The following is a 22,093-nucleotide window of genomic DNA, read 5'->3' as shown; positions in this document are numbered from 1 at the left end:
TCATGCAATTTTTTAACTGGTCTTAAGATTTTGATCAGGAGTGTATGTGTCTGCAGCAATCCTGAGCTGGTCCCGTTAATGATTCGATTGCTCGATGTCGTGGTTCAATGGTGTAATGGTCAGCACTCTGGACTTTGAATCCAGTGATCCGAGTTCAAGTCTCGGTTGAACCTCAAGTTAGTTCTCATGAAATATGGAGGATGAACATCTGGCAGAAGCTCTCTGTCCTGTACTATGAAGCAGCATTTGCGCTGATCAGCTTTAATTCCTGTTAAATTAGGGGTTTGTCCTCCTACAGAACTCATTCACTTCTTAATAGTAACTTATGCTGAACGGCTGACCTGCCCTTGAGCCGGTTGAATTGGAGATGAACGATCAACCAGTATAAAAGCACCGCCCTCTGACCAATCAATTCCTTCGAAACATGACATCACAGTTCTTAGAGGATCCTATGGAGCAAAAAAAAAAAGAAAAGCTCTCGATTCTTGTTGAGCTCTTCGACTGTGTGGTCTACGCGAATTCGTCCTGAACTGTTTTTCGTTCTTTTAGTTTTTTTAAGTTTTGCGTCTCTGTCATGTTTTAGAAACATTTAAACCACAACCCATCACTTGCGGTTTATCTTCCAGTTAATCCCCTACTTTTTTCTCACATAGGCTCGATCGGACATAATCTGGAGTTTTTACTCGGGGGGGGGGGGGGGCGCAGGCAGGAGAGACACAGTAGAAAGTCCAGAGCCTCTGAGTTGGCATTTGTGTTCTCACGTAGAGCCCCTTCCGGAGAATGTCAGGAGATTATGCAAAGTTCCGTGCATCTTGAAGCCTTGAGTAGTTTTTCCAAGTGTTCAGGCGACGGTAAGCAAACATAGCGCGCTTCAACACCTGGTTAAAATCTGAAGTAATCGATAGCCTTTTGATAAAACATGGTCAGGATGGCCGAGCGGTCTAAGGCGCTGCGTTCAGGTCGCAGTCTCCTCTGGAGGCGTGGGTTCGAATCCCACTTCTGACATTGTGCTTTTAATTTGGGCAGAGCCAACGTAATGGGCAGGATCTCCAAAAACAATGACATGTTTCTCCACATCAGGGAAGATGGCGAAAAACCTTGAGAGCCTAAATTTGAACTAAATCAAAGGTCATCTATTAATGGGTAATAAGTCACGTCTTTGCTGAACAGAGTCATCAAGTGCCGAGGGACTTGACAACTGTGGGTCTCTCTCAAAATCAGGTCCCACCGAGATTTGAACTCGGATCGCTGGATTCAGAGTCCAGAGTGCTGACCATTACACCATGGAACCACTACTCATCTCATTAACACCAATGTTGTCAAGCATTTTTTCCTGACTTTATACAAGAGCTTGATCTTGTGTTTGATAGCAAGATTTAATGACTTGACATCCTGATTTGGTCAGAACCTGTTTGGTGGCCGATCCAAAGCAGAAAGCGATGCATGCGCGCGCAGAGAACAGCCTGGATGATAGCAGTGTAGAACTGGATCAACAGCTCCTGAGGCAGGTTGAATTTCCTGATCTGGTCCAGGAAGTGCATACTCTGCTGGGCCTTTTTGGTGATGGTGTCAATGTTGGAGGCCCACTTTAGGTCGTGGGAGATTGTGGATCCCAAAAATCGGAAGGTCTCCACAGCAGTCACATTGTGCTGTTGAGTATAGTGACTGGCAGCAGTGTTGACGGGCTCCTCCTAAAGTCCACTATCATCTCCACAGTTTTGAGCTTGTTCAGCTTCAGGTGGTTCTCACTACACCAAAAGGCCAGCTGTTTCACCTCCCGTCTGTACGCAGACTCATCACCGTCCCTGATGAGGCCGATGACCGTTGTGTCGTCTGCCAACTTCAGGAGTTTAACAAACAGCTCAACTTGTCCCCTAGTGCTTGTATTCATTTCCATTAGGTCTATGTACTTGTCTCCTGCTTACTTTTGATATAACTCATGTAGGTGGTCAAGGGCAGACCGTTTCTGTTGAGTCTTTCTTTAGATTCTGGAGGACATGCAGCAGCACGGTAAAAGGATACCTGGTCTGTAATACACTCCTGATCAAAATCTTAAGACCAGTTAAAAAATTGCATGAATTTGCATTTTGCACTGTTGAATCTTAGGAAGGTTCTAAGTAGAGTTTCAAAATGCAAAAAGAAGAAATGGGAACAAGAGCCCAAAAGTTGTGAGCAGGCAATTTATTGAAAACAACAATTTAACTGAAGTAGGCTGTTCATCAGCTGATCAAAAGTTTAAGACCACAGTTCAAAAAAAAAAGAAAAAATCCTAAAACAGAAATTAAAGTGTCAAAAACTGACTCAGTAATGAGTAGCTCCACCATTATTGTTGATCACTTCAAAAATTCGTTTTGGCATGCTTGATGCAAGTGTTTCCAAAAGGCTAGTGCGAATGTTGCGCCAAGTGGTGAAGATGGCTTCAGGAAGGGCATCCACTGTCTGGAACTGAAGTCCATTTTTGTAAACTTCCCTTGCCATCCATCCCCAAATGTTCTCAATTGGATTAAGATCAGGGGAACACGCAGGATGGTCCAAAAGACTGATGTTATTCTCCTGGAAAAAAGTCTTGGTCAGACGAGCATTGTGAATTGGAGTGTTGTCCTGCTGAAAAACCCAGTCGTTACCACACAGACGAGGGCCCTCAGTCATGAGGGATGCCCGCTGCAACATCCCCACATAGCCAGCTGCTGTTTGACGCCCCTGCACAACCTGGAGCTCCATTGTTCCATTGAAGGAAAAAGCACCCCAGATCATGATGGCGCCCCCTCCACTGTGCCGCGTAGAAAACATCTCAGGTGGCATCTCCTTGTCATGCCAGTAACGTTGGAAGCCATCAGGACCATCAAGGTTACATTTTTGCTCGTCAGAGAATAAAACTTTCTTCCACCTTTGAATGTCCCATGTTTGGTGCTCCCTTGCAAAGTCTAAATGGGCAATTTTGTGGCGTTGAAGGAGACTTTGAATACGTTTTTTTTTTTTGAAGCCCTTCCTTCGCAGATGCCGTCTGATGGTTATGGGCTGCAGTCAGCACCAGTAATGGCCTTAATTTGGGACGAGGATCGTCCCGTGTCTTGACGGACAGCCATTCGGATCCTCCGGCTCAGCGCCGGTGAGATTTTTTTGGGTCTACCGCTTGATTTTTTTGTTCCATAACCCTGAGGATCTTTTAAGATATGCAAAATGACTGTCTTACTGCGTCCAACCTCAGCAGCGATGGCACGTTGTGAGAGGCCTTGTTTATGCAGTTCAACAATCCTACCACGTTCAAAGACGGTGAGCTTTTTTGCCTTTGCCATCAAGAGATCTTCACAGTGTGATTACTTGACAGGAAAGGACATGGAATCCAAATTTTTGCACAGATTTTGGCTTTTAAAGGCTGTGGTCTTAAACTTTTGATCAGCTGATGAACAGCCTATTTGAGTTAAATTGTTGTTTTCAATAAATTGCCTGCTCACAACTTTTGGTCTCTTGTTCCCATTTCTTCTTTTTGCATTTTGAAGCTCTACTTAGAACCTTCCTAAGATCCAACAGTGCAAAATGCAAATTCATGCAATTTTTTAACTGGTCTTAAGATTTTGATCAGGAGTGTATGTGTCTGCAGCAATCCTGAGCTGGTCCCGTTAATGATTCGATTGCTCGATGTCGTGGTTCAATGGTGTAATGGTCAGCACTCTGGACTTTGAATCCAGTGATCCGAGTTCAAGTCTCGGTTGAACCTCAAGTTAGTTCTCATGAAATATGGAGGATGAACATCTGGCAGAAGGTCTCTGTCCTGTACTATGAAGCAGCATTTGCGCTGATCAGCTTTAATTCCTGTTAAATTAGGGGTTTGTCCTCCTACAGAACTCATTCACTTCTTAATAGTAACTTATGCTGAACGGCTGACCTGCCCTTGAGCCGGTTGAATTGGAGATGAACGATCAACCAGTATAAAAGCACCGCCCTCTGACCAATCAATTCCTTCGAAACATGACATCACAGTTCTTAGAGGATCCTATGGAGCAAAAAAAAAAAGAAAAGCTCTCGATTCTTGTTGAGCTCTTCGACTGTGTGGTCTACGCGAATTCGTCCTGAACTGTTTTTCGTTCTTTTAGTTTTTTTAAGTTTTGCGTCTCTGTCATGTTTTAGAAACATTTAAACCACAACCCATCACTTGCGGTTTATCTTCCAGTTAATCCCCTACTTTTTTCTCACATAGGCTCGATCGGACATAATCTGGAGTTTTTACTCGGGGGGGGGGGGGGGCGCAGGCAGGAGAGACACAGTAGAAAGTCCAGAGCCTCTGAGTTGGCATTTGTGTTCTCACGTAGAGCCCCTTCCGGAGAATGTCAGGAGATTATGCAAAGTTCCGTGCATCTTGAAGCCTTGAGTAGTTTTTCCAAGTGTTCAGGCGACGGTAAGCAAACATAGCGCGCTTCAACACCTGGTTAAAATCTGAAGTAATCGATAGCCTTTTGATAAAACATGGTCAGGATGGCCGAGCGGTCTAAGGCGCTGCGTTCAAGCTGGGGAACAATAGTCCGTCAAAGAAGGGGAAGAAAGGGGAAGGAAGGGGGAAGAAAGGGGAAGGAAGGGGAAGAAGAAAAAAGAGGAGAAAAGGGAGGAAAAAGGGAAAGAAGGAAAAGGAAAGGAGCGATGTGAAGTTTTGTATACATTTCTATTAGATAAATGTATTTCTAGCTGCCTAGACACAAATATAACACTTTTGATGTTTTTGGACATTGCCTGAGTGGGACTCGAACCCTGGACTCCGGGAATGCAAAGGTGCGTGCTCATTCCTCATAAGATTAAGAATTTCCTCCTATTTTTCTACACATTATATTGTTAGGAGAAAAGTTCCTTGTGTAATAACCCCTACCTGCACTACCTCCCACTCCACAGGACTCATCACATGACAGGAGTGGAGGATCGTTCCATTCCGGTCATTCATTAGGACATTTCTTCTACTGTACATCAGAGACCATGTCCCATATCAACTTGTAAATCACATACCATGTTTCTGTTATTGAATGTGCTTCATCATTATAAGAATCACCATTAATATTCTTATTGAGGTTGTTGTTGTGCTGCTAACTGTCATTAAAAACACCCACTCATATATTGCTGTAAACCAGTTTTATGTGTTCATAGAAATAAGAATTATAGAAACATTGAATTTACACAGACAGATAAAAACAGGGCATATGGAAAAGACAGATAAAAACAGGGCATTGGAAAAGACAGATAAAAACAGGGCATATGGAACTGACGAACGCAGTAGTACCCAGAATTAAGTACAAACATTTAAAAAAACTATTTACAATAAAACTATTATTTACAAATATGAACTATTTACATATTTTTCCTCATTTCCTCCAACCATTGGTCTTTCGTTAAGGCTTCAAACTGAGGGCAATACACCTTTCCATGGTACTGGCTGTGTCCAGTGACAGAAGTGCGGAACTGGCCACACTTTTTGCAAGTGTTGCCGGTCACTGTTCGCCTATATGGCCTTTTAGGGGTGGGGCCAGCTTCCACTGTGCTGGTAGGCGCACTGGTTTGAGGAAAGCTGCCTACTGGCAAAGGAAAGACCACCTGAACCAGTCCGGATGGTGTGAAGATGTGAGGTGTAATGATGGGTCCTGGTGCTGGGGCTGGTGGGGTGGCATATAACTGTCTCTTCACTGGTTCCTTTGGCCTTATGTTGACTGGGAGCTGACCAGATCCCGTCTGCCTCTGTTTGGCCTGACCTGCTGTACTCTGCGGCAGCCGGTATTGATGTTCGTTCCGGGCCGGCGTGGGTGCAGCAGGGAGCACTCTTGCCCCCTGAAGAGGCTCATCGGATTCTGCCAGGGCTGGAGGCAATGCAGTGCCCTGGAGCAGCACAGAGAGCTCCTGTTTCCTCTGGCGGTTATTATGCCACTGGATGAGCGTGCTCTGATTCACCTCCACCAGCTGAATTTCCGAACCCTGCATCACCCGGCAGTTGCCGACAACAAGCTGCCTTATCTTGCGGTAATCCCTCAAAATTAAGGACCACCGAGAAGTAGCCTTCTTACCCTTTTTTGTCGGGCTTTGGTGAATATTGCACAGTCTGATGAAGATGGTTTCCACCAACCGGCAGCAGTCAGGCCACTGGGCAGGTGTGCTACTCGCACCTAACATGCAGCGGGTGGTACTCTCCACACCAGGGGTTTTTGAGGGCTTCTTTGGTGTTCTGAAGCGTCCACTCAAAAGTCTCTCCTGATGTCGTGCGGCATAAACCACCCGCTGCTTGTCACGTGGATTCAGATTGTCCCAAAGTGACACTATCCTACTCGCCTGTTGGTTGCTGAGACACAGTGACGTCTGATCCCGAAGCTCCACCAAATACTCAGCAAGACTGTCCACGTGCTGGTATCCGGGGAGATTTTGTTCATCAACAGCCTGTAAAAAAGATTCAACAGTTTATAGGATGTAAAAATTTCACTCACAATACTTTGTTTGTTTATTGATAAAATATGTTAACATGTGTAATCAAAAATAGTGAAGAAGCATGCTCATATCTACAAACATATTCTAAAACGAACACAGCTAGACTTACCATGTCTTCATCTTCAGCGTGAATATCATCTTGATTTTCAGAGGATGAACCAGAGGCTTCAGTGTAAAGACCCACAGATGATGAGCGAGGTGGCAGGGTGGATGTGCCAGTAACCAGGGACGGAAGACTAGATGAAATGGCAGAGGGATCAGAAGTCTGAGGGGCTGAAGCCTGAGGAACCCCAAGGTTCAACACAGTGGGATCTTCAAATATGTCAGAAAAGCCCTCGTCTTGCTCCGTGTCGTCCTCCACGTCATGCTGTTCTATCAGGGTTACAGCCTCCTCTGAATCAGGGTGCATATCCTGCAGTGCCTGACCAGTCTGCCGGAACAGATATTGCATCCCTATGAGCTCTCCTGAAACAACAGAATTAAATTAGATTGTTTACAAAAGTTGATACAGTTAAAAAAGGGTTTAAAAATGGAGGTAAATTACCAATGTAATCACAAATGCTTACCAGTGTACCGTGAGGGTGGACAGAACTCTGGTACCACCTTCTTGCCAAACAGCTTCTGATAGTTGTTGTTGAGACCCTGAACCAGGTCACCCGAGTAGCAGCGCAAAGAAGATGGTCCAGTGGACAGTGCAGCAACCCCACGGTCGTGGTTCCATCGGTGAAGCCCTTCCAGGAGATATATCTGAAAGTTCAGACTGTTGGCACTGGTCCCTAAAAGTACACATTAAATACATATTAAATATCAAACGATGAAATATTCTTGGACTATTCAGCATATAAACTTAAATGTCTGACAGACACAAACCTGGTATGAAGCGGTTGAGGTGTAGATGAAATGACTCGAGTGATGTAGAGCCTCTGGCACATCTGTATACAGGTAACCGCACACCTCCCTTTGTGAGCTCCCCTGTCTTGGTGTATAGAGCAACACCTGGTGGGTCCTGGATGCATTTGACGTGCTTTCTCTGGACACGCCAGATGTGCTCCATCCTCTCTCGGTCAAACAGGGGAACACCACTGGAGTCATTACCTCTGCTGCCCATCAGCAACCCAAGCAGCTCCTCCAGCAGGCGAATGGTGGTCTCCTCACCACGGGTCCTCCTCCGACAGTGGAGAGCCATCTCCTCCCTGGAGAGTTGTTTGTCTATGTCGCCATCAGTGAGGGAGGGCAGACCCTGGGACCGAAGCTGCTGCCTTTTTGCCTCTCGCAACAAAGCTAAATCAGCTGCATCCCACTCAAATATGCTCGCTGAAAGGCGAGACATAAATCCTGGGTACAGCTGATGAGCATCTGTTGTGCATCCCAGGGCAAGTCTGCGCATGAAGTGCCAGATATCAAGCCTTACAATAATGTCCGGCCACCCACTGAATCTGGCCTTCAGCTTGGTCTCTCCTGCCTCGGTGCAGCAGCCACAGTCCACATATAATGCAACAGGGGGATCCACACCAGCCAGCTGGTACCTCTTCACCAAGCCCGCTGCCATCAAGTCCAGGCCAGCTCCCTCCTGAGCGGTCATGACACTGATGAGTACCTGACCGTACTCATTACCCACAGAGGTCAGCCAGTGGGCTGTCCCTTTGGCTGCTCCAGCGAGCTTCTTGGTGATCTGAAGCACAAAAAATGTAGAGGACCTCTGTGAACATGATTCAGAAATACAGGCAGTAGTTAATAATATATCCATAAGGCTATACAACTACCTCTGCTCCTAGTAAAACTACATGCACCCTCACTATGGACTGTCATTTTAACACTTCTCAACGGTGCAAAATTCACTGTACTATATTTCTATATCCTTCTTTATATCCCTCACCCTAGTACTACATGCTACTTATTTTTATTTCTTTCTGCTGCTGTAACATTCTAAATTTCCCCATTGAGGGACTAATCAATTACTTATTAATCTTAATATAATCAGCAGATTTGAAAGAAAAAGATTATTTTACCTTTCTGGTGGAATCCATCTTGAGGACTGTGCCACATGTGGAGGTAATCCTGGCCATGATGTCATCCACCCTCGTCAAAATGTCCTGGCAGTAAACAGACAGGAGCCACTTACAGCTCGGCACAACAGCAGGCTCTGGAGCCTCGGGAAACGACAGGGGCAGCAGTGCGGGTCGCTCGCTGAAGTCCACACACTCGTCGGTGTACATCAATGCGCGACTCATCCACTCCTCTGTGTGGTTCTCCTTCAGCTTCTTTAAAAGCTGCGTTGGGCTGTTACCAAGGCTTCTCTCCCGCAGTTTTCGGATCACCCGGATGTCACATGCAAACCTTGATCATAGACAGATATATCAGTAATTGTATTTTATATACTGCATTTCTACTTGAAAAGGCAAGAGAGTAAATTAACGGTAATCACTTTTGTGTGAGGATGACCCGGAATTGTCTCTGCTGTGCCTTGGACAGTTGTTTGAGGACAGTCTGACTCCAGGACACGTGGCTGGATCTACATTTGGTGCAGGTTAGTGTCTCTGTCACCATGTTGTACATCCTGTCCTCGTCCAGGACTCGGCGTGCCCTCTTGTGCAGACCCGCTCCTGTTAGCTGGTGCCCTCCACAGGCAAGGTTTGGACAGACCACCTTCACCTTCCACAGCTTGTAAGGCATCCAGACCAGAAGTGGATGGGCAAAAAAGCGGTCTGGACCCGGAGCCTGATGGTAAAGGCCACTAGGCTGTGGTGGAAAGTGCCAGAGCCTCAGATTCTCTTTAAGCACTAGTTTTCCTCTTGGCCCCATCTTGAACAGAGACTTCACAATCCATTTATGGTCCACAGGAGGCAAGCCTTCTGACCACAAACGGGGCAGCTGTGTTTCAGTCTCTGTCCTGGAGTCAGCGGTCTGTGCAATAACAAAAAAATGGATCAACATATTTTATTATGATGAAAGACGCTGCTTATGCTCCACAGTATGAAATTAAATGTTAAATAACTCACTGACACAGAGGCACACACTGCTGTGGTGCTGAGGACAGGCACCGAAGCCTGAGCATGTGTCTGAGGGTCTGGAGCCTGTAAATACACAGCAAGGAAGATACATTGACAACACAATCGAAACTTAAGGTATTAGTTCAAACAGCCGCGCTACATGAAACAATAATATTGAGGCTTCAAATTTTATTTTAGACTTGAATGGTTTTTAATACTGTTAATAGTCTTGGGAAAACCTATACTTAAAATACTTACTAAGATAGCAATGCTGGCCGGAGAAGTTGTGGGGAGGTTGGTGGCTTGGGTCTGTAAAGCATTCAGTCTAAGTGAGTTGTCTTAAAAACACAATGTAAAGAGGTGCAATTTGATCTTTATTTACCTGTGTTACTCTCCTGCTAGCACTAAGATTTGGCTTTGCAGCCGTGACGTGGGAGCCACCAAATCTAGGCTTTGTAAACTGAAAGGCAATAGAGCAAAAGGCTGTGTCACGAGAGGGTTATATTGTAAACAATCATTCAGTGAATGTTAATTAATCTCTGAATACCATTGACAAATTCAACAGGGGTCGCTGCTTTGGGACTGCACTGCCTGCTGTACTTTGTTTCTGCCCCACAGTGCCTGGGAGGACAGGAGCCACTGCTACTGCCTGTTGCACCACTGTGCCTGGAAGGGTGGGAGCCACTGCTGCTGCTTGTCGCTCCACTGTGCCTGGAAGGACAGGAGCCACTGCTACTGCCTGTTGCACCACTGTGCCTGGAAGGGTGGGAGCCACTGCTACTGCCTGTCGCTCCACTGTGCCTGGAAGGACAGGAGCCACTGCTACTGCCTGTTGCCCTGTGGGACCCTGGGTAGTACTTGCTGTGGTTGGCTGTTGTGTCATGAGTACATACATTAGTGTTGTGTATATATATATACATATATATATATATATATATATATATATTACTTATATTGAAAAGGATTACCTTCTGAGTGTGGAATCCACATGTACAATGTCTCACATGACCAAACAAAGACTGATGTGAATGTCCCATCTTTGGACATTTCTCAATCTAAAAATAATAGATGTACATTTTAATTAAGTACATACAACTTAAGTTACTGCTTTTTATGTATAACATTCATTGTGATAGTATATAACCATGCAAATTAGGGTAATTTATGTACATATACCATTTGATAAAGCTGGTACCACTTCTTCTGCCTGGGAGCTGGCCTGTTTCCCTCCCCTGCAGGCCAGGACCCAGTGTTGGCAAACTTCCTCAGCCGTGACATCCACTCTGAGTCTGCCATTCCCTTATGTGATTTCGAAGATGTTGCCTTTGGTGACAGAAATGCATGAACTTTTAAAGTACATTTTAAATTGTAAGTACATGAAAAAGCCAGACCATCAGTCTTGTAATATTGTAATAATCCTATGAAAAACTCAGTTGTGGCATAAGGGTATTATGACAGATGAAAACTAAAGCATGTTATAGAAAGTAGCTAATTACATGTTTATGAGAACATGACATATACATATATATATATATATATATATATATATATATATATATATATATATATCTTATTACAATAGCAAACAATGGCAGCAGATAAAAGGTGAAATAATGGTGAAAGTGTTTGTAAGAAAACTAAATACACGTATATGACAACATTAGGTGACAGGAGGAATTACTCTTATATGTGTAGTTATGTCATACCCCAAGATGTTGCCTTTGGTGACAGAAATGCATGAACTTTTAAAATACATTTTAAATTGTAAGTACATGAAAAAGCCAGACCATCAGTCTTGTAATATTGTAATAATCCTATGGAAAACTCAGATGTGGCATAAGGGTATTATGACAGATGAAAACTAAAGCATGTTATAGAAGGTAGCTAAATACATGTTTATGAGAACATGACATATACATATATATATATCCTATTACAATAGCAACAATGGCAGAGAATAAAAAGAGAAAAAACGGTGAAAGTGTTTGTAAGAAAACTAAATACACGTATATGACAACATTAGGTGACAGGAGGAATTACTCTTATATGTATAGTTATGTCATACCCCTGTATTAAATGTGTAAGTGCTGAGAGCAAACTGTATTCATACTGTAACTCCCCAAACCCCAGATTAACCACCCCACCCCCACCCCTCGGTCGACACAAGAAAAAGAAAGCCAGTTTATAACGTGGAAAACGAAAATAACGTCAATGACAACATGACAACAGGGGAAATTATTTCTATGTTACTACGTTAACCCTAGAGCCAACTTAAATAAATAACATTAACAAATATCCGTCCATGACAACCGGCGAAATCGCCGTCAGATAACAGAGTTTATTTTAACGCATTTAGCTAAATACGTGGATATGACAACTTAACAAGACAGGTGGAAGAACTGCTTTACTTAAGGGCAAGTCATGCAACTCTATTCGATGTGTAAATTCTTACCATTTTGAAGTGTAACTTAGTAGTTTCGAATGAATGACTTAGCTTTAGCGTCGGACCGTGCTCAAGCTAGCGTAGCGTAAACTCCGGCGCGGGTCCCCTCAGGTCGCCCGCTCCTCTGGGACCGCCCCCTGCTTGCCCCCTCCCGGAGGCATCCGCGCCCACATCAGCTGTCTCAAACATTTCAACATTTAAGCCTTGTGATTGGTCAAATGTTTGAAATGTTCGAGCGAAGGGAACATTTCGCCGCTGCGATTGGCCGCTGAATGTTGAGGACGCCGACCTGATTGGCTGTCAGGTCAGATCTTCCTCAACATTTCAAACATTTCCCCGGACGATCCGACGGCTGCTGGCGTTCAGGTCGCAGTCTCCTCTGGAGGCGTGGGTTCGAATCCCACTTCTGACATTGTGCTTTTAATTTGGGCAGAGCCAACGTAATGGGCAGGATCTCCAAAAACAATGACATGTTTCTCCACATCAGGGAAGATGGCGAAAAACCTTGAGAGCCTAAATTTGAACTAAATCAAAGGTCATCTATTAATGGGTAATAAGTCACGTCTTTGCTGAACAGAGTCATCAAGTGCCGAGGGACTTGACAACTGTGGGTCTCTCTCAAAATCAGGTCCCACCGAGATTTGAACTCGGATCGCTGGATTCAGAGTCCAGAGTGCTGACCATTACACCATGGAACCACTACTCATCTCATTAACACCAATGTTGTCAAGCATTTTTTCCTGACTTTATACAAGAGCTTGATCTTGTGTTTGATAGCAAGATTTAATGACTTGACATCCTGATTTGGTCAGAACCTGTTTGGTGGCCGATCCAAAGCAGAAAGCGATGCATGCGCGCGCAGAGAACAGCCTGGATGATAGCAGTGTAGAACTGGATCAACAGCTCCTGAGGCAGGTTGAATTTCCTGATCTGGTCCAGGAAGTGCATACTCTGCTGGGCCTTTTTGGTGATGGTGTCAATGTTGGAGGCCCACTTTAGGTCGTGGGAGATTGTGGATCCCAAAAATCGGAAGGTCTCCACAGCAGTCACATTGTGCTGTTGAGTATAGTGACTGGCAGCAGTGTTGACGGGCTCCTCCTAAAGTCCACTATCATCTCCACAGTTTTGAGCTTGTTCAGCTTCAGGTGGTTCTCACTACACCAAAAGGCCAGCTGTTTCACCTCCCGTCTGTACGCAGACTCATCACCGTCCCTGATGAGGCCGATGACCGTTGTGTCGTCTGCCAACTTCAGGAGTTTAACAAACAGCTCAACTTGTCCCCTAGTGCTTGTATTCATTTCCATTAGGTCTATGTACTTGTCTCCTGCTTACTTTTGATATAACTCATGTAGGTGGTCAAGGGCAGACCGTTTCTGTTGAGTCTTTCTTTAGATTCTGGAGGACATGCAGCAGCACGGTAAAAGGATACCTGGTCTGTAATACACTCCTGATCAAAATCTTAAGACCAGTTAAAAAATTGCATGAATTTGCATTTTGCACTGTTGAATCTTAGGAAGGTTCTAAGTAGAGTTTCAAAATGCAAAAAGAAGAAATGGGAACAAGAGCCCAAAAGTTGTGAGCAGGCAATTTATTGAAAACAACAATTTAACTGAAGTAGGCTGTTCATCAGCTGATCAAAAGTTTAAGACCACAGTTCAAAAAAAAAAGAAAAAATCCTAAAACAGAAATTAAAGTGTCAAAAACTGACTCAGTAATGAGTAGCTCCACCATTATTGTTGATCACTTCAAAAATTCGTTTTGGCATGCTTGATGCAAGTGTTTCCAAAAGGCTAGTGCGAATGTTGCGCCAAGTGGTGAAGATGGCTTCAGGAAGGGCATCCACTGTCTGGAACTGAAGTCCATTTTTGTAAACTTCCCTTGCCATCCATCCCCAAATGTTCTCAATTGGATTAAGATCAGGGGAACACGCAGGATGGTCCAAAAGACTGATGTTATTCTCCTGGAAAAAAGTCTTGGTCAGACGAGCATTGTGAATTGGAGTGTTGTCCTGCTGAAAAACCCAGTCGTTACCACACAGACGAGGGCCCTCAGTCATGAGGGATGCCCGCTGCAACATCCCCACATAGCCAGCTGCTGTTTGACGCCCCTGCACAACCTGGAGCTCCATTGTTCCATTGAAGGAAAAAGCACCCCAGATCATGATGGCGCCCCCTCCACTGTGCCGCGTAGAAAACATCTCAGGTGGCATCTCCTTGTCATGCCAGTAACGTTGGAAGCCATCAGGACCATCAAGGTTACATTTTTGCTCGTCAGAGAATAAAACTTTCTTCCACCTTTGAATGTCCCATGTTTGGTGCTCCCTTGCAAAGTCTAAATGGGCAATTTTGTGGCGTTGAAGGAGACTTTGAATACGTTTTTTTTTTTTGAAGCCCTTCCTTCGCAGATGCCGTCTGATGGTTATGGGCTGCAGTCAGCACCAGTAATGGTCTTAATTTGGGACGAGGATCGTCCCGTGTCTTGACGGACAGCCATTCGGATCCTGCGGCTCAGCGCCGGTGAGATTTTTTTGGGTCTACCGCTTGATTTTTTTGTTCCATAACCCTGAGGATCTTTTAAGATATGCAAAATGACTGTCTTACTGCGTCCAACCTCAGCAGCGATGGCACGTTGTGAGTGGCCTTGTTTATGCAGTTCAACAATCCTACCACGTTCAAAGACGGTGAGCTTTTTTGCCTTTGCCATCAAGAGATCTTCACAGTGTGATAACTTGACAGGAAAGGACATGGAATCCAAATTTTTGCACAGATTTTGGCTTTTAAAGGCTGTGGTCTTAAACTTTTGATCAGCTGATGAACAGCCTATTTGAGTTAAATTGTTGTTTTCAATAAATTGCCTGCTCACAACTTTTGGTCTCTTGTTCCCATTTCTTCTTTTTGCATTTTGAAGCTCTACTTAGAACCTTCCTAAGATCCAACAGTGCAAAATGCAAATTCATGCAATTTTTTAACTGGTCTTAAGATTTTGATCAGGAGTGTATGTGTCTGCAGCAATCCTGAGCTGGTCCCGTTAATGATTCGATTGCTCGATGTCGTGGTTCAATGGTGTAATGGTCAGCACTCTGGACTTTGAATCCAGTGATCCGAGTTCAAGTCTCGGTTGAACCTCAAGTTAGTTCTCATGAAATATGGAGGATGAACATCTGGTAGAAGCTCTCTGTCCTGTACTATGAAGCAGCATTTGCGCTGATCAGCTTTAATTCCTGTTAAATTAGGGGTTTGTCCTCCTACAGAACTCATTCACTTCTTAATAGTAACTTATGCTGAACGGCTGACCTGCCCTTGAGCCGGTTGAATTGGAGATGAACGATCAACCAGTATAAAAGCACCGCCCTCTGACCAATCAATTCCTTCGAAACATGACATCACAGTTCTTAGAGGATCCTATGGAGCAAAAAAAAAAAGAAAAGCTCTCGATTCTTGTTGAGCTCTTCGACTGTGTGGTCTACGCGAATTCGTCCTGAACTGTTTTTCGTTCTTTTAGTTTTTTTAAGTTTTGCGTCTCTGTCATGTTTTAGAAACATTTAAACCACAACCACTCACTTGCGGTTTATCTTCCAGTTAATCCCCTACTTTTTTCTCACATAGGCTCGATCGGACATAATCTGGAGTTTTTACTCGGGGGGGGGCGCAGGCAGGAGAGACACAGTAGAAAGTCCAGAGCCTCTGAGTTGGCATTTGTGTTCTCACGTAGAGCCCCTTCCGGAGAATGTCAGGAGATTATGCAAAGTTCCGTGCATCTTGAAGCCTTGAGTCGTTTTTCCAAGTGTTCAGGCGACGGTAAGCAAACATAGCGCGCTTCAACACCTGGTTAAAATCTGAATAAATCGATAGCCTTTTGATAAAATATGGTCAGGATGGCCGAGCGGTCTAAGGCGCTGCGTTCAGGTCGCAGTCTCCTCTGGAGGGGTGGGTTCGAATCCCACTTCTGACATTGTGCTTTTAATTTGGGCAGAGCCAACGTAATGGGCAGGATCTCCAAAAACAATGACATGTTTCTCCACATCAGGGAAGATGGCGAAAAACCTTGAGAGCCTAAATTTGAACTAAATCAAAGGTCATCTATTAATGGGTAATAAGTCACGTCTTTGCTGAACAGAGTCATCAAGTGCCGAGGGACTTGACAACTGTGGGTCTCTCTCAAAATCAGGTCCCACCGAGATTTGCACTCGGATCGCTGGATTCAGAGTCCAGAGTGCTGACCATTACACCATGGAACCACTACTCATCTCATTAACACCAATGTTGTCAAGCATTTTTTCCTGACTTTATACAAGAGCTTGATCTTGTGTTTGATAGCAAGATTTAATGACTTGACATCCTGATTTGGTCAGAACCTGTTTGGTGGCCGATCCAAAGCAGAAAGCGATGCATGCGCGCGCAGAGAACAGCCTGGATGATAGCAGTGTAGAACTGGATCAACAGCTCCTGAGGCAGGTTGAATTTCCTGATCTGGTCCAGGAAGTGCATACTCTGCTGGGCCTTTTTGGTGATGGTGTCAATGTTGGAGGCCCACTTTAGGTCGTGGGAGATTGTGGATCCCAAAAATCGGAAGGTCTCCACAGCAGTCACATTGTGCTGTTGAGTATAGTGACTGGCAGCAGTGTTGACGGGCTCCTCCTAAAGTCCACTATCATCTCCACAGTTTTGAGCTTGTTCAGCTTCAGGTGGTTCTCACTACACCAAAAGGCCAGCTGTTTCACCTCCCGTCTGTACGCAGACTCATCACCGTCCCTGATGAGGCCGATGACCGTTGTGTCGTCTGCCAACTTCAGGAGTTTAACAAACAGCTCAACTTGTCCCCTAGTGCTTGTATTCATTTCCATTAGGTCTATGTACTTGTCTCCTGCTTACTTTTGATATAACTCATGTAGGTGGTCAAGGGCAGACCGTTTCTGTTGAGTCTTTCTTTAGATTCTGGAGGACATGCAGCAGCACGGTAAAAGGATACCTGGTCTGTAATACACTCCTGATCAAAATCTTAAGACCAGTTAAAAAATTGCATGAATTTGCATTTTGCACTGTTGAATCTTAGGAAGGTTCTAAGTAGAGTTTCAAAATGCAAAAAGAAGAAATGGGAACAAGAGCCCAAAAGTTGTGAGCAGGCAATTTATTGAAAACAACAATTTAACTGAAGTAGGCTGTTCATCAGCTGATCAAAAGTTTAAGACCACAGTTCAAAAAAAAAAGAAAAAATCCTAAAACAGAAATTAAAGTGTCAAAAACTGACTCAGTAATGAGTAGCTCCACCATTATTGTTGATCACTTCAAAAATTCGTTTTTGGCATGCTTGATGCAAGTGTTTCCAAAAGGCTAGTGCGAATGTTGCGCCAAGTGGTGAAGATGGCTTCAGGAAGGGCATCCACTGTCTGGAACTGAAGTCCATTTTTGTAAACTTCCCTTGCCATCCATCCCCAAATGTTCTCAATTGGATTAAGATCAGGGGAACACGCAGGATGGTCCAAAAGACTGATGTTATTCTCCTGGAAAAAAGTCTTGGTCAGACGAGCATTGTGAATTGGAGTGTTGTCCTGCTGAAAAACCCAGTCGTTACCACACAGACGAGGGCCCTCAGTCATGAGGGATGCCCGCTGCAACATCCCCACATAGCCAGCTGCTGTTTGACGCCCCTGCACAACCTGGAGCTCCATTGTTCCATTGAAGGAAAAAGCACCCCAGATCATGATGGCGCCCCCTCCACTGTGCCGCGTAGAAAACATCTCAGGTGGCATCTCCTTGTCATGCCAGTAACGTTGGAAGCCATCAGGACCATCAAGGTTACATTTTTGCTCGTCAGAGAATAAAACTTTCTTCCACCTTTGAATGTCCCATGTTTGGTGCTCCCTTGCAAAGTCTAAATGGGCAATTTTGTGGCGTTGAAGGAGACTTTGAATACATTTTTTTTTTTTGAAGCCCTTCCTTCGCAGATGCCGTCTGATGGTTATGGGCTGCAGTCAGCACCAGTAATGGCCTTAATTTGGGACGAGGATCGTCCCGTGTCTTGACGGACAGCCATTCGGATCCTCCGGCTCAGCGCCGGTGAGATTTTTTTGGGTCTACCGCTTGATTTTTTTGTTCCATAACCCTGAGGATCTTTTAAGATATGCAAAATGACTGTCTTACTGCGTCCAACCTCAGCAGCGATGGCACGTTGTGAGAGGCCTTGTTTATGCAGTTCAACAATCCTACCACGTTCAAAGACGGTGAGCTTTTTTGCCTTTGCCATCAAGAGATCTTCACAGTGTGATTACTTGACAGGAAAGGACATGGAATCCAAATTTTTGCACAGATTTTGGCTTTTAAAGGCTGTGGTCTTAAACTTTTGATCAGCTGATGAACAGCCTATTTGAGTTAAATTGTTGTTTTCAATAAATTGCCTGCTCACAACTTTTGGTCTCTTGTTCCCATTTCTTCTTTTTGCATTTTGAAGCTCTACTTAGAACCTTCCTAAGATCCAACAGTGCAAAATGCAAATTCATGCAATTTTTTAACTGGTCTTAAGATTTTGATCAGGAGTGTATGTGTCTGCAGCAATCCTGAGCTGGTCCCGTTAATGATTCGATTGCTCGATGTCGTGGTTCAATGGTGTAATGGTCAGCACTCTGGACTTTGAATCCAGTGATCCGAGTTCAAGTCTCGGTTGAACCTCAAGTTAGTTCTCATGAAATATAGAGGATGAACATCTGGCAGAAGGTCTCTGTCCTGTACTATGAAGCAGCATTTGCGCTGATCAGCTTTAATTCCTGTTAAATTAGGGGTTTGTCCTCCTACAGAACTCATTCACTTCTTAATAGTAACTTATGCTGAACGGCTGACCTGCCCTTGAGCCGGTTGAATTGGAGATGAACGATCAACCAGTATAAAAGCACCGCCCTCTGACCAATCAATTCCTTCGAAACATGACATCACAGTTCTTAGAGGATCCTATGGAGCAAAAAAAAAAAGAAAAGCTCTCGATTCTTGTTGAGCTCTTCGACTGTGTGGTCTACGCGAATTCGTCCTGAACTGTTTTTCGTTCTTTTAGTTTTTTTAAGTTTTGCGTCTCTGTCATGTTTTAGAAACATTTAAACCACAACCACTCACTTGCGGTTTATCTTCCAGTTAATCCCCTACTTTTTTCTCACATAGGCTCGATCGGACATAATCTGGAGTTTTTACTCGGGGGGGGGCGCAGGCAGGAGAGACACAGTAGAAAGTCCAGAGCCTCTGAGTTGGCATTTGTGTTCTCACGTAGAGCCCCTTCCGGAGAATGTCAGGAGATTATGCAAAGTTCCGTGCATCTTGAAGCCTTGAGTCGTTTTTCCAAGTGTTCAGGCGACGGTAAGCAAACATAGCGCGCTTCAACACCTGGTTAAAATCTGAAGAAATCGATAGCCTTTTGATAAAATATGGTCAGGATGGCCGAGCGGTCTAAGGAGCTGCGTTCAGGTCGCAGTCTCCTCTGGAGGCGTGGGTTCGAATCCCACTTCTGACATTGTGCTTTTAATTTGGGCAGAGCCAACGTAATGGGCAGGATCTCCAAAAACAATGACATGTTTCTCCACATCAGGGAAGATGGCGAAAAACCTTGAGAGCCTAAATTTGAACTAAATCAAAGGTCATCTATTAATGGGTAATAAGTCACGTCTTTGCTGAACAGAGTCATCAAGTGCCGAGGGACTTGACAACTGTGGGTCTCTCTCAAAATCAGGTCCCACCGAGATTTGCACTCGGATCGCTGGATTCAGAGTCCAGAGTGCTGACCATTACACCATGGAACCACTACTCATCTCATTAACACCAATGTTGTCAAGCATTTTTTCCTGACTTTATACAAGAGCTTGATCTTGTGTTTGATAGCAAGATTTAATGACTTGACATCCTGATTTGGTCAGAACCTGTTTGGTGGCCGATGTCACAACCTAGGGTGGGAATGACATACAAAACACGGACGTGGTACCAGGTAATACTAAGGTTTTATTTCAGATTTCGTTCCCTACAATTGTTCAGCCCAAGTCAAGTTAACAAAAACGTCTGCAACCAATCAATACACGACGCACAGGTACGAAACAAAAGATTAACACAACACCCCCGCTGCTGGGCCAAGACCAGCCTCCAGCCGTCTCTGCTGCAGGTCCAACCACCCCGATGGAGGAGGAGCCAGAGCCTTTTAACCAGTCCGGGACCTGCGCGCCGGGTGCATCCAGTTACAGCTCATCAGCCAATCTGCATACAGCGATCAGAGGGCACAAACAGGGGGTTAGATACAATACCGGCACAGGCCAGCAGGCCGTCACACCCTCCCCCTAAAAAGATGGAAACCCCCCCCCAGGTTTTCACCTGTCCCAATGTTTACACAATAAACAAAAACAAAATTCAGTTAAACATATAAACATTACTCAGCACACATAGGGGCTCGTGACAATGCATCTGCAACTACATTGTCAGAGCCCCTAATGTGGCGAATATCCAAGTTGTATGGCTGAAGAAAGAGACTCCATCTCATCAGCCGTTGGTTTGGGTTCTGGAGAGAATGTAGAAAGGTCAGTGGGTTATGGTCGCTGTAAATAACCACGGCCGAACAATGCCCACCCACATACACCTCGAAATGCTGGAGTGCCCATACGAGCGCGAGGGCCTCCTTTTCAATCACAGAATAATTCAATTGGTAATTCTTGAATTTTCGCGAAAAGAAACATACAGGATGTTCTACGCCAGTGTCATTTTCTTGTATCAACACCGCTCCAGCGCCGACGTTACTGGCATCCGTTTGAATTTTAAATGGTTTGTCCAGTCGTGGAGCCATCAAAACGGGTGCAGAGCTTAACAGAGCTTTAACCGAGTCAAACGCGTTTTGACAGGTGTCTGTCCACGTATAAGTGGCCTTTGCTTTTAACAAACTAGTCAATGGCGCGACTACGGACGAAAAGTTTCTGCAGAAGCAGCGGTAAAAACCCACCATCCCGAGGAAGCGCATTAATTCGCGTTTTGTAGCAGGAACAGGGAACTCGTCAATAACCTGCACTTTGGCCCGGATGGGGAGCACTTGCCCCTGCCCCACTACCTTACCCAGGTAGGTCACGGTCGCTCCAGCAAACTCACACTTGGCTAGATTAACCGTGAGCCGTGCCTGTGCCAGGCGCGCGAGGAGCAGTCGCAAGCGCTCCAGATGTGATGACCAGGTATTACTGACCGTAACCACATCATCCAAATAAACAGTTACCCCTTCCAGCCCAGCCACAACACGATTCATTAATCTTTGAAATGTCGCTGGGGCATTACGCAACCCAAATGACATGACACGATACGAAAATAACCCTTTAGGTGTGATAAAAGCGGAAACTTCACGAGCCCTCTCAGTTAACAGCACTTGCCAATATCCTTTAAGGAGATCTAATTTTGTGACGAATTTGGCTGCTCCGACTTCATCAATACAATCCTCTATACGAGGTAAAGGAAACGAATCAGGTTTGGTTACAGCATTTAGTTTGCGATAATCAGTACAAAAACGAAACGTACCGTCAGACTTTTTAACCAATAAGCATGGCGAAGACCAGCTGGAGAAAGACGGTTCAGCTAAGTTATTGTCAAGCAAATACTGAACCTCTTCGTCCTGACTTTCCTTTTTCCCGATAGGCACTCGATAAAAACGCTGCCGGATGGGCTCAGCACCCCCCACATCGATATCGTGCTCCAGCAAATCAGTCTGTGTAGGCACATCAGAGAACAACACTTTAAACTCCCCAAGCAAATCAGTGAGCTCTTGGCTCTGAATCGAATTTAAATGTTTTAGGACTGACGACATGGCTAGCAATGTCTCGGAATTCTTTAAACGTCCTTGTAACACACAATCATCGGTTGTGTTAAGCTCCTCCCCCTCTGATGCTGCCACCATCAAAGGTGCGCGAACCAGAGAGGAGCTGTCCACTAGCACCTGAGAGGAGCTGTAGTTATAAGCACCTGCTGATCCACTAACCCGGCCACAACTACACACCTAACGCTCTCTTTTAATCTCCTTTGTATCACGGAAACGACGATGTTATAATTGTCCGCAACCTCGATTAACTGGTCTTTAGTTAACGAGTTTAATAATTCAGCCGAAGGAGTTTGGATAAAACCAGTCACAATTTTTGACGCCATATTCAAACAAAATCAATATTCCCCAATTAACCTTTGATTTGCTACAGAGATCAACAAATTACCCCAGTACC

The 22,093-nt window shown here is 44.7% G+C and overlaps 1 long non-coding RNA gene and 11 other non-coding genes across 12 annotated transcripts; 7 read left to right on the top strand and 5 right to left on the bottom strand.

Moving 5' to 3' along the window:
• Positions 1–101: 101 nt before the first annotated feature.
• trnaq-uug (transfer RNA glutamine (anticodon UUG)) lies at positions 102–173 on the top strand. Its single transcript has one exon. It is a non-coding gene; the product is annotated as a tRNA-Gln (tRNA).
• A 749-nt stretch (positions 174–922) lies between these two features.
• Positions 923–1,005, top strand: trnal-cag (transfer RNA leucine (anticodon CAG)). Its single transcript has one exon. It is a non-coding gene; the product is annotated as a tRNA-Leu (tRNA).
• A 214-nt stretch (positions 1,006–1,219) lies between these two features.
• On the bottom strand, positions 1,220–1,291 carry trnaq-cug (transfer RNA glutamine (anticodon CUG)). The gene has a single exon. It is a non-coding gene; the product is annotated as a tRNA-Gln (tRNA).
• A 2,355-nt stretch (positions 1,292–3,646) lies between these two features.
• Positions 3,647–3,718, top strand: trnaq-uug (transfer RNA glutamine (anticodon UUG)). The gene has a single exon. It is a non-coding gene; the product is annotated as a tRNA-Gln (tRNA).
• A 6,491-nt stretch (positions 3,719–10,209) lies between these two features.
• Positions 10,210–10,714, bottom strand: LOC128441797 (uncharacterized). Its single transcript, XR_008338767.1, has 3 exons — positions 10,620–10,714; positions 10,412–10,498; positions 10,210–10,314 (listed from the first exon to the last, which is right to left on the bottom strand). It is a non-coding gene; the product is annotated as an uncharacterized LOC128441797 (long non-coding RNA).
• Positions 10,715–12,512: 1,798 nt separating this feature from the next.
• Positions 12,513–12,584, bottom strand: trnaq-cug (transfer RNA glutamine (anticodon CUG)). Its single transcript has one exon. It is a non-coding gene; the product is annotated as a tRNA-Gln (tRNA).
• A 2,355-nt stretch (positions 12,585–14,939) lies between these two features.
• On the top strand, positions 14,940–15,011 carry trnaq-uug (transfer RNA glutamine (anticodon UUG)). The gene has a single exon. It is a non-coding gene; the product is annotated as a tRNA-Gln (tRNA).
• A 743-nt stretch (positions 15,012–15,754) lies between these two features.
• Positions 15,755–15,837, top strand: trnal-cag (transfer RNA leucine (anticodon CAG)). Its single transcript has one exon. It is a non-coding gene; the product is annotated as a tRNA-Leu (tRNA).
• Positions 15,838–16,051: 214 nt separating this feature from the next.
• trnaq-cug (transfer RNA glutamine (anticodon CUG)) lies at positions 16,052–16,123 on the bottom strand. The gene has a single exon. It is a non-coding gene; the product is annotated as a tRNA-Gln (tRNA).
• A 2,356-nt stretch (positions 16,124–18,479) lies between these two features.
• On the top strand, positions 18,480–18,551 carry trnaq-uug (transfer RNA glutamine (anticodon UUG)). Its single transcript has one exon. It is a non-coding gene; the product is annotated as a tRNA-Gln (tRNA).
• A 743-nt stretch (positions 18,552–19,294) lies between these two features.
• On the top strand, positions 19,295–19,377 carry trnal-cag (transfer RNA leucine (anticodon CAG)). Its single transcript has one exon. It is a non-coding gene; the product is annotated as a tRNA-Leu (tRNA).
• Positions 19,378–19,591: 214 nt separating this feature from the next.
• Positions 19,592–19,663, bottom strand: trnaq-cug (transfer RNA glutamine (anticodon CUG)). The gene has a single exon. It is a non-coding gene; the product is annotated as a tRNA-Gln (tRNA).
• Positions 19,664–22,093: the final 2,430 nt, after the last annotated feature.

The sequence above is a fragment of the Pleuronectes platessa genome, chromosome 6 (assembly GCF_947347685.1).
Source record: "Pleuronectes platessa chromosome 6, fPlePla1.1, whole genome shotgun sequence".
Taxonomy (NCBI): domain Eukaryota; kingdom Metazoa; phylum Chordata; class Actinopteri; order Pleuronectiformes; family Pleuronectidae; genus Pleuronectes; species Pleuronectes platessa.
The sequence above is the reverse complement of the archived record's forward strand: the minus strand, read 5'-3'. Positions and strand labels throughout refer to the sequence as shown.